The 12,618-nt window shown below is 46.0% G+C and overlaps 1 protein-coding gene across 6 annotated transcripts in view; it reads left to right on the top strand.

Annotated features, from left to right (window-relative positions):
• Nucleotides 1-12,618, top strand: part of ZNF516 (zinc finger protein 516) — a 440,923-nt gene that overhangs the window by 151,980 nt on the left and 276,325 nt on the right. For 5 of the 6 annotated variants that reach the window (XM_069620741.1, XM_069620745.1, XM_069620744.1 and 2 more), the window contains one exon: nt 1,612-1,739. The gene's annotated coding sequence lies outside the window, so the exon portion shown is untranslated. Of the gene's footprint in view, nt 1-1,611; nt 1,744-12,618 lie in introns of all 6 variants that reach the window. The other variant, XM_069620746.1, reaches the window with a different exon arrangement.

Below are 12,618 nucleotides of genomic sequence, written 5' to 3'. Positions count from 1 at the left end.
CTTAGTTTAATACTGATCAAAGTAGAAGAAGATGTTTGTTTCCTGTTTTAGGTGGGAAATTGTTCACATCCATCATATGGTCAGATAAGTCTGCCAAATACAGGCTAAATAATGTGGGGGCTGATACACACCCCTGTTTTAACCCCCTATGCCTCTGGATTTCATCTGTCATATCACCCATACTCCTCAGCCTAATCTGAACGCTTGTTCCAGTATGTAACTGCACTATTACTGTAAGCAACCTTCAGGAAGTTCGATCTTCCTCAATTTCTCATGCACTCTGTGCCGTATGATAGTCTACATAAAGCATATAAAGAGGTGGGCGGTTTTTGGTTCTCTCATTTTGTATTAGCGCGTTCAGTGTCAAGATATTCTGCCTAGTAGCACAGCCTATTCTGAACCCAGTTTGAAAATCACTTAACTAGCTGTTTATTTTGTATCCAGTTAATGAGCTCGGTCTGTACCATCGTCGGGAAGATTTTGCGTGTTACATTGAGAAGAGCCAGTGATCTATATTTGTCAGGGTTGTCGCGTGCCCCCTTCTTAAAGAATGGAATCTGGATGGCCTGCTTTCAAGAATTGGGTATAGAGTCAGTTTCCACGATCTTGTCATACAGATGTTTCAGCGGGGTCGTCCAAAATTCTGGTTGTTTCGTTATTAATACATTTGCTAGACCATCCGGTCCAGGGGCACGCAATGATTTTCATTTGTGAGCTATCTCTCGTGTATGTGCTAGTTCAACCTGTAGTCCGGAAAAGGGTACTATGTAGGTTTTCACCGGCCTTGCTACTACACCGCCTAATTTAAGGGTAATGGGTCTCTTCCAGCCCGCCTGATCGAAAGGGTTAGTCATAACATTAGATTTTGTGTTCCTTAATGTATTCAAAAGTAACCAAAACTTACGAGTATCACCCGACCTAAGTATAGAATAAATATTCTGCCACGAGGCGTTCAATATATTAAATCGATGGAACCTCATCCAGTTATTGTAGCTATTTTTCCCCTTCTTAATCCACTAGTTATTTCCGTGGGGTATCCTGACTTTCTGCATATTTTTACATGTGGCCTCAATTGCCACTTAGCTGCCCTGATGGCTGGTTCAAGTGTCCTCATGCTCTTAATATGAGTCTGAGGAGAGGACCCTCTAATGGGCAGAAACACTGCAGTCCAGCTTTTAATCCTTGGCGATATGTCTGACATGGAGCCAGTAAGTAAGATGTCCAACTCCCTTCTTTCACTGCCCTCTATGTACTTACTAATGGCCTTTAGACTACGCTCAGTCCATCCAATTCGGCTGGCGCGCTGATTTACATCAACCCGCACTTTTTTTTTTTGGGAGACACTGTTTTCCTTTGGCCTGTTGCTTTTCCTAGAAAGCACTTTGATTGGGATTCTGGGGGTAGTTTTGTTTTCAGTTTTGATTTTAAGTGTCACTTGTTTATATTCTGGTTTTTGATGCTCAAAGCTCAGCGCCATGCTACCAACCGTAACAAGCATTCATGAAGGGCAATGTTTGAGACTGTGCGCATGCATATGCGTATATAATTAGTTTTTTAGCAGCAGGACTGACACATTTGTATTAACCGTTGTGGTTTCTATTTTTTTGGCAGTGTGTTTTAACATCACGTTGGGGCACCAGCTTCCACAGAAGAACCGCGTCAGTACAAACATGGTGGCGGTTTCGGCATGGGCAGGTACTGCATCAGGGACCTTCATCCACTGAAACATTGCATACTGTGTAAGTAAGTTAATCGACGATTATGAATCATTAAGCCTGAATATACTGCGGGTGGGGTGTGGTGAAGTAGCACAGAGGGATACTAACTGTTTAAAAGGTTATCAGTTCGGTGAAGCAAGCCGAGCCATTTACCGCTTGCTCTGGCAGGTCTAGAAGAATACAGATTCCTAAAATCTCATTGGACTGATTGATTTACTTGAATTATTTTTATAACCCGCCTAATACCGTACCTGAGTACGGATTCTAAACCCGGATCCGGGATTCAAAACTCTGTTACTCTGTTTGGTCTTGCTTCCAAGACCAGCTTTGCTCCTGTGCTATCCCCTGAAGCTTTAGCAATGTTGTTCAGGCCTGTGTGATCATCAGTCTCTAGGCCTAATTCACAGAAGCATGTTATAATGGCAAAACCCCATTGGAAAACGCTCTTTGGATCTGGGCCTCTGTCTTTGTAACCCTCGCTTAGTCAGCTGAACATGCGCAAAGGCTGCTTGCAGTAAAAACTTGCATGAATCTTACTCGACCCAACATTTCAATGGTTTCTCGCAACAGATTGAGTGGAGTTGATTCTGTGCACGTACCTGATCCTTGTTCCCCTTTTGTCTATCAATGGAATTGTGAACTTCGCGCGCACACCTTTGTCGTACATGATCTTATTACACTAGCTACAATTGGCTAAGCCACCACATTGTGGCTCCGGCTGATATTATCGATTCATGGCTTCTGATTAGCATGCAGGATTTATTCTCGTATGTTCTCATGTGAAACCGCTCTATGGACTTTAATTCTATGAGACAGCTGCTGGCCACCAACATTTTACATGTTGAGCTTCCCTCGCTATGGCCTGACTTCTTGCAAATTGTCGAGTGAAGCAGCATTTTGTGGTTTAGAACAATGGCTTAGGCTAAAAGACCTAGCGGCTGTACAATGTTCTGCCAGCGTTGGTAGTCAGTCATATACGCACCCATTTTCCCTGGCACAATGTTTTGATATGCTCTACTCAAACGTAAACAAAATAAGTATATTTGCACTGCAGTCATGCGACAGACTGAGAAGAAGGTATATGTGTGGAAGCGTGCGTTGTTGCTCTGGTTGCCACCGAATATTGCTTAACTTTAAGGATTAAGTGTGTGCCTGGTGTGTTGTTCGCTTTGCATGTTTAGTTGGTGTATGAGGAAGTTCGGCTTCCTGGCCTTCAGTGTTCACAAAGGACACGAAGACCACCCTGGGCACTTGGCGATGAAAGACCCACCAACAATGTGGACGAATGGCAATCGATGTGAATAGCTCCGCGAAAAAGTAGCCACATTTACAAACCATGTTATTAAATTAATTTCGGCCGGGTGGATAGCTCTGGGGCAAGGTGTTCTCGGGTTCGAATCACGGTCTGCCACTGAGAGACTGGTCTCGGAACTAAGCACATTATAAAAGATGAATTAATTAATTTGATTGCTGAAATATCAGATGTAATTGTCCTTTCTGCTTTCCTAGTTTTTGTAGGGTGTTGTCTGTTCCTTTTTAACAAACAATGTTTACACGCTGGAGTGTCAGTAGAGATGTCTTTAAAAAAAAAATTCTTGCCACTGAGGTTCCTATATTAGATGTTCTTTCTTGAGATAGCATTGAGAGGGAGAGGCAATTTGGTAGGGCAACATAACTTCCGCAACCTCTAAAGCGTCGCAGTTTTTAGGACACTACTAAGCAAGTCCGATGCCCCCTACAGCTCTGTTCACTTCACTTGTTCAAACCCTGGCACACACTGTGGCCTTTTTACTGACGTCATCGGAGTAATAGGATTCGAGCGTGAACACCCCCACCTGTCTCCCTGCTGCTGTTTGCGACAGTCCAGCCAATTGTTTACCTTGTTTGTTTGGACCCCGCCCATGATCTCAGATGCGCATGCTCGGCCTGGCCAATCATTCTCGCGAGCCTCTTGATATATTGAGATCGAGGACCCCAGCCATTACGGTGGCCGTGCAGTTAATGTATATGTAATGAGTGAATGCAGAAATGACCGGCTAGTATGGCATGCAGCTCCCTGAACCCGGTCTCGGCCCTGGCATGCCACAGCAGCGCATGCCCAAAGCAATTTTCGTTGGCTTATTAGAAGCTCAGAGAAAGCACGTGGTATTATTGTTCATAATATGTCGACTTCTTGCTCATCAGAAAGCTGAGGAGGCAGAGGGTAACAGATGACCTCTTGAAAGGTCGGTGCCGAAACGATGCTGTCATTTCATAAGGGAATTAACCCCCTCGCGCCCCGTCTCCTCCATTTTGAAGACACAGCAGGTGACCTCCCATTGTAAGCACAGAAGGGGTGGGGGAAGGAAAACCATGCCTTGAAAAGAGAGCAGGATTGTTTGCAGCTGGCCCTCCAGCGAATGCTCACAGATTGCTTCTTCTCACACTAATGATGACGCTACTACTAACAATAGTAATAATACAAGTGCATTTTCTGCACTTTAACTTTTGTTTTAAGTTCTGTTGATAAGTGATAACTTCTTTAAAAGAGACATGTATACGTTACACTATGTTACCATAAGTTACACGGGGCACTGCTTACGTTTGTATGGTCTCCAGGTGCTTTGGCGGATCTGAAATGGCGGGGCTATTTAAATTAACCTGAACAGCGCGTGTCTGCTCGTCACGTTCTAGCTTTTGCTCCGAGGTCACCTGGACAAAATCCTCCTGCTTTCTAGTGCTTGCAGAGGATGGGCCGGATCAGTTATTATTATTTTTTTTTGTTGCAGCGCTATATCTCATTGCTTTAGATCCAGAGGGCACTTTCAAGAGGTTTTGTGAGCATTGAGCGAGTCCGGAAACATGATTCACTCACTTAGGGCAATGTGAATAAAACCTACGCAATGGGGCACAAACGGCACAAATTCATTTTGCAACATTTGTGCAGCTTCTGAAGTGAGAAATGCGGCAACCCGATTCCACTTCTGTCTATATTGCATCCAGATTTATTTAATTACGAGGCCCAAAAGGTAGCATACGGATTTCAAACTGGCTTTCTTGCTTCTGCAATATGGGAGTCGTGTGACCACCATCTGATGAAAAAGTCCACGGCAATTCGAAAGCTTATGCATTTTGCCATATCTGCATAATCTTTGTGGTTAGTCAAATAAAAGTTTACCAAAGCTTGGATTTTCTTTGATTTAAAACCGGAATAACCTAAATGAAAACTTCTGTCATAAGAAATAATCCAACTTGATTTTTCCTCCATTTTAGTCTCATTTTTCATATTGGAAAAGTGAAGAAAAGTGTATTTACTCTTTAAAAAAAAAAGTTTGTTTTTTTTCCTTTGTGCAAAACCTTACTTAATATGGTGCAGGCAAACCGTAAATTAAAAAGCCCATTTTCTCCATTTGCTATAAAATACTGCAAAATTTGTGTGACTCCTATTTTAAAGTGGTGACTATCTTTTCATGCTATGGCTCCTCTCCCGCCACAGATCAGGGGTACCTACCGGCAGTGGTCGAAGTGGGCGGGAGCAGTCGGGAGAGGTGCTCCTATACTTCTTTTCAATACGTTTTACCGTTCCTATACTTTTCTTTTAAAAAGAAACCGTTCCGGAACGGTTTTATTTTAAAATAAGTGTAGGAAGAAGTTGAAACTTGCACTTTCAGTGCACTGCTCTGGACGTTCCCTTAAACAGCAAGTGCATGAGTTTTGGGGTTTGTATTGTGCATGGGAGGGAGCGTGGTGATGGGGTTTGTGGGGAGCGGTGCAGGCCAGTAGGGAACATAGTTCCACTACTTCTTTTTGTACACTTCGACCACTGGGTACCAGTAATGAATGGCTGAGGTTGTGTAGCGCTACATTTCTGCAGAGCTAACATTCTTAATCCGCTCTGTGACACCCTTGTTATCACAGGCCTGACACTGGAATGGTTGACCTCATTCCTCTCCGACCGATCAGGTTCAACTGGGCCCTTTTCTCTTCCCTGTCACGCTCTCTACCTGCGGCGTCTCGCAAGGCTCTATCATCTCGCCATAGCTCTTCAACATCTACCTTGCCCCCCCTGGCCCACCTGATCTCCTCCTCCTCCTCTCCTCACTTTCAGTGTTATGCAGACGACACGCAGCTCTCCTTCAAGCTTCCCTCTACTGCCTCCTCTTCCTCCTCTCTCATCCCTGACTGACTGCCATTCAGGCATGGTGTGCCGCCAATGATCCCTGCTTTAATGCCAGTAAGAACGAGATCCTTCTCATTGGGACTCCAGCTCCCTCCTTCTTTCCTACCTTCTGGCCACCCTCTATGGGTCCCCTCCACTCACCCACTTGTGAGGCAAAAAACCTTGGTGTCATCTTTGACTCCTCTCTCTCTCCTTCTCTCTTCACATCGTGGACCTTGCCAAGAAAGGCCCTCAATCAGCTGCACCTCCTCAGAGGCCTTCTCCCTGTCCTCACCTTCCCCCTGAATCTCAATGTCTCCAGAGCTCTGGTCCTCTCTAGGCAGAACTACGGCAACAGCCTCTTCCCCATCTTCCTTTATCCTCCCTTCGCCCCCTCCAGCTTATCCAGAATAGGGCTGCAAGACTTATCCTTGGCCTCAAGCCCAGGGACCACATCTCTCCAGCCCTAAAATCTCTCCAGTGGCTATTGGTTGCTGCTAGGATCAAGTTCAAGACCCTCTGCATCACCCACAAGGCTTTCTGGGGCCCGGGACCTGTTACATCCAACTATCTCTCCCTAAATACCTCCCTGCTAGAGCCCTTTGGTCTTCTAGCGCCAACTCTCAGATCAGATGCTTCTCTAATCGAGTGGGGGGTAGAACTTTGTCCTCCGCTGGAACCTCCTGCTGGAATGGTCTCCCTGCCCCTCGCAGGCTTGAGCCAGATCTCCTTAAGTTCCGGGAAGCTCCTCAAGACCCTTCTTTTCTCTTCTTCCTTCCCTCTCCCCCCTTCCCTTGCTAGCACCCTCGTCTGCCACAGGGACAGGCTGCCTGGTTCCCTCTGAGTTCTACAGTGCGCCAGGCCCCGCCCGGCCAGTCCACTCCCCTCTTCGCACTTAGCATGTGGCCCCTCACCCCCTTCAATTCCTCGCACTTGCCCTCCTGGCCTCCCCTTACCACTCGGCTAGCCCTTGTTGCCATTATCCTCCCCCTAAATCCCCCCTTTCACCTATACTCTCTCCTCTTCACCCTGCACTCCCTTTCCACTCTAGCACTTTGCGTTTCGTCCTACCCGCACCCTCTCGCACTTCTTGTTGCTGGACCCGAATCTCACAAGGCCTAGTAGTACCGTTATTGATACCTTTCTTCCCCCGCCCCTTTTGTCTTGTGGCGCCTTGAAATGGCATTTGTTGTATAGGTGCCGTACACATATCCAACAAATAAAATAAAAATGAGGTAGCATAATGTTGCAGTGCGTTGTGTATTGATGTGTGCTGCTCTGCGGATGCGATTGCCAATATATAAACGTACTGTGGCTCAGGTTTAGCCGGGCACAACTGTCCCCATGCTTGACCTTTTGCGATAAACGGCCTTGTATTGTCTCCGACAGACACGCACACACTGACACACGTGGAGCATTGTCTCACAGCACACGCGTGAAGCAAAGCATGCAAGGAAACCTTGTTTATCGCGTGACTCTTAAGAGGTGCTGTATTCAGAAAAGAAAAGCGGTTGGAATGTGCGCGTATTTTTTCGCTCGCCGAAGAGAACTCAGATCTCAATGTCGGCCTCTCCCGGTGGAACTCGGTTGTTCCCACAATCTGAGGGACAATGGGAAGTGTCCACCCACGTTGCTCTTTCATCACTGAAGTCAGGGGACTGCTCGCCCCTGCCCCTTCCCCTCCCCTGGGGAGAGAAGTTGGATGTGTTCGCTTAACCACGCCCAGTGTTTGCTCGCCTCTTGCTCCAGGGGCGGGCTGGTCCACTTCCAGATGTGACGCCTCAGCCGGGCTCCTGCGCAAATGAATGTACACGCCACAGCCACCTGAAAATGACCAGAGACCAGCGCTTCCTTGGCACTTGGGGCATGCAATGGACAGCGGGCAAAAGTACGTTTTAAACGTATTGAGCCCAGAAGGCCTGGACTGCATTGTCAATTCGAAGTCGGTAAAGATAGCCGATTTGTGCTTGGCAAATCTGACCAGTTTAAGCATGGTAGTTTGAGCTTCGATGACCCAACGTGGACGGCGCTGCGTGCGCTTGATTCTGGCACATGCCCATACATCGAGTTTCCTGGGCAAAGACAGCAGCGAGGAACTACTCAGTAAAAATAGATTCCATCCATCCAATGGATGGGCGAAACCATTCTAGGCGGTCAACTGGGTAGCAGCAGTCGAGGGGCACCACTGGGTGCAAATGGCGCCTAAAGGCATCACACCAGGCACCGTTGCAAGTGAGGGGCATGTGCTCAACATAAAACATTGTCTGAGGTGGCATACATCCTTGCAGCAGCACTGCTAGCATCTCATGCGATCATGCCTCCCGCCCCCTTGCAGAGGCACTGCAGGTGTTTCCCCCACCGACCTCCCCACTCCCCCTTTCCCTTCCCATTGCTGGAGCACGAGCACAAAGCGGAGCTGGGTGGGTGTTATCCTGGCAGCGAGTGCCTTTGTGGTCTTTCCACAGAAATCTATGCAAAGATGTCTCCGAGGACAAAAGGGGGCTTGTGTTGCTCGTCGTCCTGCCCTCCCCTGTCTCCATTTCGCGCGTAATGTAAATAACCTTTCAGCGACTGCACGTCACTCTTCTAATGAGGTGAAATTGACGTAATGTTCGTGTAAAACTAAAGAACACCCCAAGATGTTCAAACCTCATATTGATTCATGTTTTGATAAACTTCTGTATCAAAGAGGAATGCACGTTTTTAATGTGTATTGTATAACCTGCCATAGTGAATCGGGCCTCAAAATTTGCGCTCGCCGCTAGCCATTGGATTGTGATAATTGCCCTGAGCGAGCAAGGCATGGTGCACAGTGTGCTTGCGGATAATGGAGCAGGCGAGTGACTTGGTTTGCTTGGCTAGTAGCTTGCAACTTGAAATTGTGACCCCTTTTGTTACTTCAGCAATATTCACATTTTTCTGCCAGTTGGGTATTCAGGGTGTCGCGCTGCATGATCCTGTGTGAGGAGTGCAGCAGTGGTGCACGTCCCCTCTTTGTAGACCACTCTTGTCATCTGTTAGCCATAGATCGGCGTCTCGATTATGGGCCGGACTGGTACGTTGTTCCGGCGCTTATTTCATGTCTATCGCTGGGGGTCTGAATTTGATAGCGGCGTGTGAGGCTGTGAAGGTGCACAAGATAAGGTGCAGTCGGTGTCGAGATGCAGTGATCTGAACCCTTACTCGTATCTTATGCTATTTGCCTCTTGCTCATGCACACGTCCATTCCGGTGGTCTGGGTTGCATCTTGGGGGAAAGAAGTAAAAGCGAAACATGCACGAGTCTGCACTTTTGCAGTTTAAGCATGCATTCTATTCTGAGAGTTTATTTTCTTCATTGCAGTCACTTCCGTTTTAAAATTAAAAGATGACCTAACAATTAAAATATGATTATGATAGGTTATTTATAACTCTCTTAATACCCAAAGGTTTCTAAGCGTGGAACCGGGGATCGAACCTTCGTTGATCCGTGTCATCTTGCTTCCAAGGCAAGCACGTTGCCCCTGAGCAATCCTCCCAAGACCATTTTTAGTTACATATATGCATTTCTTTCTCTGATATGATAATGTTTCCAAGTTACCTTTAGTGTAAAGTGGTAGAAAGTGTTGCATCATATTTTGAGGGGATGCTGTTGTCATTGTTTCGTCATAGTAGTGTAATAGTCTCCTCATTTTTTGGTTACATTAAATTCAGCTTAGTCACGGTGTGAGAGAAGGTTCTAGAATGGATGACGTATCATGGAACCTCCAGGGGGCCACTACTGTGGAATGCTCTGGGGTCGCCTGTCAATTGGCTGAGGAGCTGGAGGTGAAAGGTGAGGCTACTGTTGGCGGTGGTGTGTTTCCTGAACTTTATACCGTTTTATTCTTTGGAGGTGTACATTTTGGGTTGTGGAGATTGGTATCATCACGCTGGTTCTAAAGGAACTTTCTCATGCCCCGCTGACCCGTGAAACTTTTATTCAGCTGAAAAGATTATTAAATACGACTATAATGGTTCACAAGTTAAGGTAACACCGAAAAACAACAACCTGCGTTTTGCTAGAGCTCAATTTGGTGCTTGACCTCTATTTAAAAAAAAACAACTTTCTTATAAAAGTTTCAAATTACATTTTATGCGGTTGCGGTGATCCTACACAAACGTAGGGTTTTGGGTTACTTTGAAGGAATGGACAAAATAAATGTCAAATCAGTAGTTTGATCAAATTCACGAAGTTTTGGTCGGTTTCATTTAGCTAATTAATGGAGAATGTTATGCACCATTGACTATTTCACCCAGCCCAAAAAGGGATTTGCTTTTTAAAAGCTCCCGCCCCAAATGTCTAGGCATGGAGCAGGAAAGAGGCATATGCTGATGTCGAGTGCCAGCTGTGCCTCTTTTGGATGACGTGGCACTTCTTCTAGGCACCTGCCTGTCTCTACTCAATTAAAGCACTTTGCTGCAGGGCCGCTTGTTAACTTGGGATGGGTGGTGTCATGCCAAATTATACAGAAGAGACAGGACTTCCTGTTAGGCCGAAGGCAATGGCACAACCACGCTCCTAGACAAGTGGCAGCTCATTGTGACTAACATGAAGTACATGTTTAAAAAAGGGTGGCAACTTGATGCCAGGTTGGACCCCTGTTAAACCTACCCGGATCACTTTTTACCCTTGTTGTATGGATCTGACGCAGGCCGTTTATCCGCTACACACCTGGCTCTATACCTCAGCCGGTAAGCAGAGCTGATGGGTTAAACTCCACTGCAATACTTGGCTGGACCTTGAAAAGACTTCTCATGAATCCATAGGCAAAGGACACCAGCGATGGAGACCCTGAGACTGCCAGGCCTCCAACCCCTTTCCCTGGAAGCATCTCCCAACATATGGAACCTCTGTACACATTGATTTTCATTGTTGGAAACACTATTGCGGTCTTCTGCATTATAGGAGGCCTGTTTCCATGGCTCCAGGTAACATTTTGAAGTGGGATTATTATTTCACTGCCTGTTGTGCAAAGTGGGGTCTACATTGTGTTTAGGGCGTACAACAGTAATTCCCTTTTCTAATGGGGGATTTTTCAGGCTAGTAAAATAGTAAAAGCTCTAATACATACAGGGCCTCATTTAAAGTAAGGCATTGAAGTAAAAAGGTTGGTACTGGTGGTAATTCCATGACCGACACATTACTGCACCGCCGTACTATGAGTCGTGGCAGTAAGATGGACGTTTTTCCCCCAGCAAAAAGCTGAAGGTAAATCTTCCAACTAAGCTCCAAAAATCTTTAGATTTATCAAGCGGTATTTTCGCTCATGATCATTCCGCAACAACACAAAATCCCTGTGGCGTTCCATGGACTCCAAAAATGAGGATTTACCCCGCCCTTCCAGCACCCGTATTCTTCTGGTAATGCCACGGGTCGGAGTGGTGTTAACGGTAACCCAGTGTGGGAAAAATTCTTTGTATTTAGCACCGGATTACCTCAACTCGTAATGAGACCTATGTTTTTTTGCCCTGTTTCTTTGCATCTTGCAATGTAAATTAAAAGAGGCATTCATTTGTATCTTGCAGTTTCTCAGGTCACGCAATAATATTGTTGCTCTACGATTGATCAAAAGATATTAGTATTCCTGTGTGGGTAGAAACAGATGGCTGGCTCCTTTGTGTCGGTTGTGCCCTATTATAGGTAATATTTTTATTCCCTACTTTTATGTTGAAAGCATTTCATGTTTTTAGCCAGTAGATGTGGCTGGTACTCTATCCGTGGGTCTGCATGGTCTCCCATAGGACATTGATGTTACGGTTAAAAATGTCCGGCTTCATGTTTATCGAGCTTTCTGGGTTATGTAGGGCACAGTCCATTTTGGCCAGGGGCTGGCTATGGCGACTAGTTGGTTATGATCGCCACCATTATTCCGTTCTAAGAAGGATTCACCTGTCCCTCCATAGTATTCCTCCTCCGGCCCTCCAGAGAACAGGCATCTCAGATTCTCAGTGATCTCGCTTCTTCCCGCGACACAATGCTGCAATGAAACGTCACTTTGGAAATCTGAGACCGCTGAACAGCGCGGGAAGAGGCAGCCAGTGCACGCCTCAGGTGAGGAGACCGATTCGGTTTCGAAATGAACAGACACAAGTAACAATCAGTGGGCAAAATTATAAATAAACCGACTAACTGGTCGTGCTGTGGTACGTCCGGAAGCAACAAGGTATATGTTAAATAGATGCAAAAATTGGGGCTCATTACAAGTTGGGCAGTATTTCGGTGGTACATTTGTAGAGATACTGCCCAAAGAATTACTGTTAACGCTACTTGGTCTGGCGGAATTAATCCCCATTTTTTGAGAGTCCATTGGACTCTATGGGGCATTTTTGGTGGAATTACCGCCGGCAGAATTAACGCAGCAGTAATTCTGACGATTTTGCTGATTTTCATCAGAAAGGGGGAGGATTTAACTTGAGCATGATGCTGGAAGTAAATCCCCCACGCTAAGGCCATACTCGTAGTATGGCGGACCGGAAAAGTGGCAGTAATTCCGTTACCGCCCAATTTTTCCCATACCGCCATACTTGTAATGAGCCTAAGTAAGTAAATTGGCTACAAAAGGATTTGGCAGCTCCTTAAATCCTTTTCTATTTAGCTTTTCACACAGAATGAACCATTTACTAAACTGTGTGGCAATGTAGTTCTCGCACTGATGGGAAGCAAATAGTGGCAGTCGAGAATATTGTGCTTCCGGGCAATCTGAGGCTCAGATCTTGCTGCTGAAAACAATCTGTACAGAGC

Source organism: Ambystoma mexicanum, chromosome 5q, assembly GCF_040938575.1.
Source record: "Ambystoma mexicanum isolate Mex_15411 chromosome 5q, UKY_AmexF1_1, whole genome shotgun sequence".
NCBI lineage: Eukaryota > Metazoa > Chordata > Amphibia > Caudata > Ambystomatidae > Ambystoma > Ambystoma mexicanum.
Note: the sequence above shows the minus strand (reverse complement) of the source record. Positions and strands in the feature narration are given on the sequence as shown.